General features: G+C 36.3%; 1 non-coding gene across 1 annotated transcript; it reads right to left on the minus strand.

The window, feature by feature from the left end:
- Positions 1-4,361: 4,361 nt before the first annotated feature.
- On the minus strand, positions 4,362-6,158 carry IAQ61_001580. Its single transcript, XR_010715477.1, has one exon. It is a non-coding gene; the product is annotated as an 18S ribosomal RNA (ribosomal RNA).
- Positions 6,159-7,200: the final 1,042 nt, after the last annotated feature.

A 7,200-nucleotide genomic window follows, 5' to 3' on the forward strand; every position in this document is an offset into this window, starting at 1 on the left:
CCCTAAAGTTATAGAACACTACCTCTAAAAAAGAAAAAGTTATACAACGCCCTAAAGTTATAGAACACTACACCTAAAAAATAAAAAGTTATAGAACGCCCTAAAGTTATAGAACGCCCTAAGCTTATAGAATAGCCTACAGGATTTTTTTAAATATTAATAGAATACCCTAAAGGTTTAAATAATCTATAGTTATAGAATAGCCTAGAGGAATTTTTAAGTATAGAAGGCTATAAAGTTATAGAACAGTACCCCTAAAAAATAAAAAGTTATAGAACGCTCTTAAGTTATAGATCACTACCTAAAAATCTATATAGATTATCTTAAATCCTTTCTTAATCTTCCTATGCTATATATTAACTGCCTAAGGTACGTACACACATAACCTATTCTTTTGTATATTTTGCGAGGATTGCTCCTAGCTCTAGCCCTCTCTATCTTACAATTACTATATAACTTGTTCGCTATAGCCCTCTTCCTTCTATTAACAGCAGCTATTTAGGCAGCAGTTTTGCAAATAAGGAGGGCATAATATCCTAATTTTAACCAAGCTAGCAACGGGCTTACGCTTAGTAGCTCGTAACAACAAGGCTACTTAACTACTTACACAACCTAGCCAGACAACTAAGTTATCTATAAAGGATTCAATCCTGCGCACTATACAATTACAATACACTAGCTAACAACCCTAACTTTAATAGGGCTGCTAACGCTAATCTAGTAAGGTTCTAGGCCAAAGGCCTATTCATATCTAACTAGTGCAGGCGGAAATCACCCTATTCTAGCATAGATTCTAACTTAAAGGCGTTTAGCTATAATCTAGCAGATAGTAGCTTCGCGGCAATACCTAGTTAGACAGCCACAAAAACCAATTATCTAAAACCACGGTTCCTCTTGTACTAAGTAGTATTACTATTAGGGCAAGGTTATTAGTAGGGTAAAACTAACCTGTCTTACAACAGTCTAAACCTAGCTCACGTTCCCTATTAGTAGGTAAACAATCTAACGCTTACCAAATTCTGCTTTAGTATAATAGGAAGAGCTAATATTAAAGAATTAAAAAGCAACGTTGCTATAAACGCTTAGCTGCCACAAGCTAGTTATCCCTATAGTAACTTTTCTAGCACCTCTAGCCTTAAATTTCAAGGGACTAAAGGATTAATAGGCCACACTTTTATAGTTTGTATTCACACTAAAAATCAAAATCAAGGGGACTTTTGCCCTTTTACTCTACTAGAGATTTCTATTCTCTATAAGTCCCCCTTAGGACACCTGCGTTATAGTTTAATAGATATGCCGCCCTAGCTAAACTCCCTACCTAACAATATCTTTAACCTAGATTAGCCCACAAAGGACCTTAAACGCTAGAAGTTAGGTAGTAAGGCCTAGCTCCGCTTTATTAAATAAGTAAAAAAACGATAAGGGTAGTAGTATTTCACTAGTACCAAAGCTCCTACCTATTCTACACCCCCTATATCTTTTCACAATATTAAACTAGAGTCAAGCTTAACAGGGTCTTCTTTCCCTGCTAATTTAACTAAGCCTGTTCCCTTAGCTATGGTTTTGCTAGATAGTAGATAGGGATAGTAGGAATCTTATTAATCTATTTATACGCGTTACTAATTAGATAATAAGGTATTTAGCTACCTTAAGAGAGTTATAGTTACTCCCGCTATTTACCCGCGCTTAGTCAAATCTCTTCGCTTTAATATTTAGAGCACTAGGCAGAAATCACATTATATTAACACTACTTTCTAGCTATTATAATACTATATTTTAATTAGACAGTTAGATTCCCCTTATCTATACTAGTTCTAAGTTAGTTGTTAAACGTACGCTAGACAGCCAAAACCTGCTAAGGGTGTCTACACCCTAGCGCTAAGAGGCGCCTACCTTGCGGTTAGTGCCCTTCTACGCTAGAGGCTTCTCCCCAAGGCCTAACATACCTAACCCTTAGAGCTAATCCTTTTCCCAAAGTTATAGATCTATTTTACTAACTTCCCTTATCTACATTATTCTATTAACTAGAGGCTTTTTACCTTAGAGACCTACTATAGTTATAAGTATAACCTAGCGTAAAAACTATTTCTTTAAGCAGATTTTTAAGGCTTATTAGGAGCGCACCAAACGCCGCAAAAGTGCAGCGCTCTTCTAGCTATTAAACCCTAGCTCTAGATAAACCAATTTTAGGGTAATAGACTATTAAGAAGAAAAGAGAACTCTTCTTAGGGCTCCCGCTAAGGTCTCCGCTCTTAGTTGCGTTGCCGCAGAGAATCTACATCTAGGTGCTAGAATATTAACCAGCTTCCCTTTTAAGGGCGCGGCGCAAGCACTAACATTAAAATAGAATTACCCTATCTCTTAGGATTAACTAACCTATATCTAACTACTATTTATATAGAACCTTTCCCTACTTTAGTCCTTAAAGTTCTTATTTAAGTATTTGCTACTACTACCAAGATCTGCACTAGAGGCCGTTCTACCTAGGGTTACCCCCAAGGCTTTGTCACGAGCCTCTACGCCTGCCTACTCGCTAGGGCTTAAATCTTGCCCTAGCGGCGGGGTATAGGTAACACGCTTAAGCGCTATCTATTTTTAGGGCTAGTTTATTTAGTAGGTAAGTTATTACACACTCCTTAGTAGATTCTAACTTCTATAGCTACTATCCTGCTATCTAGATAAACTAACACCTTTTGTAGTGTCTAATAAGCGTGCATTCTAGCACCTTAACCCCGCGTTTAGTTTATCCTGCATTACTAGTTCTGCTTACCAAAAATAGCCTACTAGTAATAGTACATTTAAGTGTCTACATTTAATTAAGTAACAAGGACTTCTTATATATTTAAAGTTTAAGAATAGGTAAAGGTTATTTTAACCCCTAGGCCTCTAATTATTCGCTTTACCTTATAAAACTAAATACGTTACTACTATCCTAAGGGAAACTTTAGTAGGAACTAGCTACTAGATAGTTTAATTAGTCTTTCGCCCCTATGCCTAAATTTAACAATTAATTTGCACGTTAGAACCGCTGCAAGCCTCCACTAGAGTTTCCTCTAGCTTTACCCTATTTAAGCATAGTTCACCATCTTTTAGGTCCTAATAGCTATGCTCTTACTTAAATCCTTTCAAAGATATTAGGATTAGTTAATAGTGCACCCTAAAAGGGTTCCTACCTCTATTCACTTTTATTACGCATCTAGGCTTAACACCTAAACACTTATATAGATATTAGACTCCTTAGTCTATGTTTTAAGATAGGCCACTTATAGCTATTACGCTAGCATCCTAGCAGATGCGCGGACCTTAGTCTAGGCTAGTTACATATCGTCTCCCCTATAAGGCCTCCCTAAAGGGAGGTACGTGACAGAGACCTTTATCTAACTACCTAAACTAATGCTAGCCTGCCTATAGAAGAGTGCACTAGACAAAAGCCTAGATAAGCAACTACAGGCAAGTCTAGCTGCAAGCGCTTCCCTTTTAACAATTTCACGTGCTATTTAACTCTCTTTCTAAAGTGCTTTTTATCTTTTAATCACTCTACTTATGCGCTATTAGTCTCTAGCTAGTATTTAGCTTTAGAAGAAATTTACCTCCTATTTAGAGCTATATTCCTAAATAACTTAACTCGTTAAAGAGGCTTTACACGGCGAAGGCCAGCAACTATATACAGGATTCTTACCCTCTGTAACGTCCTGTTCTAAGGAACTTAGACTACTACTAACGCTAAAGCGCCCTCTGCAAATTATAACTTAGACCCTAAAAGAGCTAGATTTTAAATTTAAGCTGTTGCCGCTTCACTCGCCGTTACTAGGGCAATCCCTATTAGTTTCTTTTCCTCCACTTATTAATATACTTAAGTTTAGCAGGTATCCCTACCTAATCTAAGGTTAAGAGCTTAAAAAGTGTCTTAATAGATACTAATAACCATAACAAGAGGCGCAAAATGTGCTGCGCTCTAGGCTAATATGCCAGCTACTAATTGTTTTAAGGCAAGTCCTAAGTAGAACAAACACCTAACACTAAGCAGAGCTTAAGGGTACAAATAACGCTTAAACAGGTATACCCTATAGAATACCAAGGGGCGCAATATGCGTTTAAAGATTTAATAATTTACTAAATTCTGCAATTTACACTACTTATCGCATTTCGCTGCGTTCTTTATTAATGCTAGAACTAAGAGATCTATTATTAAAAGTTATAATTTATTATAGTGTTACTAACGCTAACTGCAATTGCAAGTGGTTTTAGGGGATCTAATTAGTAGGCAAGCCTACTAAGGAAACAAATAGTACGCAAAAAATATAGGCAGAATCAAAGTAGACTACTACTACTAATTAAGGCAGCAGTGCTTTAAAAATAGGTAATAATCCTTCTACAGGTTCACCTACAGAAACCTTGTTACAACTTTTACTTCCTCTAAATAACTAAGTTTAACGAACTTTCTAGCTTAGAGTAGTTATTACTAACCTCCCTAAGCTAGTCTAAAGGCCTTACTAAGCTATTTAATTAGTAGTAGCGACGGGCGGTGTGTATAAAGGGCAGGGACGTAATTAACGCATGCTAATAACACGCGCTTACTAGGTATTCCTTGTTAAAGAGCAATAATTGCAATACTCTATCCCTAGCACAATAGAGTTTAATAAGATTACCTAGACCTTTTAGTTAAGGTAAAGAACTTATTAGCTCTATTAGTGTAGCGCGCGTGCAGCCTAGAACATCTAAGGGCATTATAGACCTATTATTACCTTAAACTTCTATTAGCTTAAGCTAATAGTCCCTCTAAGAAGCTAGCAACTAGCTAAAGCTAGCCTAGCTATTTAGCAGGTTAAGGTCTCATTTGTTATCGCAATTAAGCAGACAAATCACTCCACTAACTAAGAACGGCCATGCACCACCACCTAAAAAATTAAGAAAGAGCTCTTAATCTGTTAATCCTTATTTTATCTAGACCTAGTAAGTTTCCCTATATTAAGTCAAATTAAGCCGCAGGCTCCACGCCTAGTAGTGCCCTTCTATTAATTTCTTTAAGTTTTAGCCTTACGACTATACTCCCCCTAGAACCCAAAAACTTTAATTTCTTGTAAGGTGCCAAGCGAGTTAGAAAAAGAACATCGCCTAATCCCTAGTTAGTATAGTTTACAGTTAAGACTACAACAGTATCTAATTATCTTTAATCCCCTAACTTTCGTTTACTAATTAATAAAAACATCCTTAGCAAATACTTTCGCAGTAGTTAGTCTTTAATAAATCTAAGAATTTTACCTCTAATAATTAAATACTAATACCCCTAACTATCCCTATTAATTATTACAGCAGTCCTAGAAACTAACAAAATAGGACCGCACGTCCTATTCTATTATTCTATGCTAACGTATTTAAGCAAAGGCCTGCTTTAAACACTCTAATTTTTTTAAAGTAAAAGTCCTAGTCCCTAACACGCCTAGTAAAGGGCATAAGGTTCTCTAGAAGGAAGGCCTAGCCGGACAAGTACACGCAGTAAGGCAGACCTGCTAGCTAGACCTAAGTTTTAACTACAAGCTTTTTAACTACAACAACTTTAATATACGCTATTAGAGCTAGAATTACCACAGCTACTAGCACTAGACTTACCCTCCAATTGTTCCTTATTAAGAGGTTTAAATTATACTTATTCTAATTACAAGACCTAAAAGAGCCCTATATTAGTATTTATTGTTACTACCTCCCTATGTTAGGATTAGGTAATTTACGCGCCTGCTGCCTTCCTTAGATATAGTAGCTATTTCTTAGGCTCCCTCTCTAGAATTAAACCCTAATTCCCCGTTACCTGTTAAAACCATAGTAAGCTAATACCTTACTATTAAAAGTTAATAGGGCAGAAATTTAAATAAACTATTGCTAGCGCAAGGCTATGTAATCCGTAAAGTTATTATAAATCACCAAGAAGCCCTAAAGGGCGTTGGTTTTTTATCTAATAAATACACCCCTTCTAAAGTTAGGGTTTTTAGCATGTATTAGCTCTAGAATTACTATAGTTATCTAAGTAGTAAGGTACTATCAAATAAATAATAACTAATTTAATAAGCTATTCGCAGTTTCACGGTATAATTACTTATACTTAGACATGTATAGCTTAATCTTTAAGACAAGCATATAACTACTAGCAGAATTAACTAGGTAATAATCCTAATGCCTAATACGCCAAAGCGCACAAGCACTACCCCTAAAAGGAGGCAGAAAGTACGTGATAAGAAATCGCAGAAGCAATTCTAGCTACTAGCATAACAGCACACAAGGCACTAGTTACAACTAGCAACTAATTTAATTGCCCCTACTAAGTTTCTTAAGGAATAGTCCGTAACAAAGCCTAATAGGCGTTTCTACGTGTTCAAACTCGCTATATACATGCCTTAAGTAGAGAAAACCTACGCTTTACCACGCTTACTAGGAGTAGATGCTAGGTAGGGCTATCCCCTAAGATCTATTAAATAGTTTAGCAGTGCTAGCCATCTATAGACCCTAAATTTTGCCCACTGCTAAAACTTTAACAGTAGGACTTTAGGTGCCAACCATAAAACTAGGCGCAATAGTAGGGTTGCTTCAGCATATAGGCCTAGGCCTGCCTAGTTAAGTAGAAGAGTAATCTCTAAGCCCCTAATTACCCACTAATTAGAGCAAATCCAAACTAGGCAGAAATCTAGGAAACAAGGCTAGCCATTATAAAACCAAAACTTTTAAATTTAGTCTAACTACCGCTAAAACAGGCGTAGAGCGCTAACAACAGGGAGTTATAGGGAGTATAGACGCGGACACAAGCAAAAATTGCCCCCTTAGTGCCTAACAACGCTAGTTTAACCGCCCAATCTAAGAACTGCGCGCAGTAGATTTAACCTTAGTTAGTTAGTTAGGTATTTAGTATTTAAGAATCCATTTGCCCTCCTTATATATTATAGGAACGGGTTTTGGTTTAATTTTTACGTTGCGGGGTTAGTGCAGTAGAAAATAGCTTAGAGGTACACTTTTTTGTATATAAAACCATGTAGATATACGCAGCCCTATACAAACTATAAACCTGTATTCGCTAGATAAGAGTAACTTAGAATTTTATTAGTAGTAGGTAAATATATAGATAAGGATATCTACTCTAATATCTATACTCTACTATAACTACTATATCTATATTAACTATAGATCTATTAGCTCTATCTATATCTACTTAAT

Source organism: Plenodomus lingam, assembly GCF_022343315.1.
Source record: "Plenodomus lingam strain CAN1 chromosome Unknown contig_12, whole genome shotgun sequence".
Taxonomy (NCBI): domain Eukaryota; kingdom Fungi; phylum Ascomycota; class Dothideomycetes; order Pleosporales; family Leptosphaeriaceae; genus Plenodomus; species Plenodomus lingam.